We start from the raw sequence: 307 nt of genomic DNA, 5'->3' as shown, positions 1-307 counted from the left end.
TTCCAAAATGCCCTGTTTAAGACATAACTGACGTACATCTTTATGGAGCACTTCAATAAAAACGAAAAACTCTCAGGAATAGTTGGGTGTTTCAGCAACCGTATCTGTAAGCCGGCAGGACATAACGAAGCTAACTGTAAGATTAGCATTTCTTCCACCTTCATTATATCACTGCTTATAACCCCTCTGCCGTCATGCTAAATGACCGTTTTTATACTAAGGACGCATTATCCCTCTGGACGAACTTGGGCAAACATTTTTAATTCGTCTGGTAATGCGTCTCTAGTATTAAGATGGGCTCAAGACG

The sequence above is a fragment of the Orbicella faveolata genome, unplaced genomic scaffold, assembly GCF_042242905.1.
Source record: "Orbicella faveolata isolate gen_17 unplaced genomic scaffold, um_ofav_v1 contig_13, whole genome shotgun sequence".
Taxonomy (NCBI): domain Eukaryota; kingdom Metazoa; phylum Cnidaria; class Anthozoa; order Scleractinia; family Merulinidae; genus Orbicella; species Orbicella faveolata.
This window is presented reverse-complemented; position numbering follows the sequence as displayed.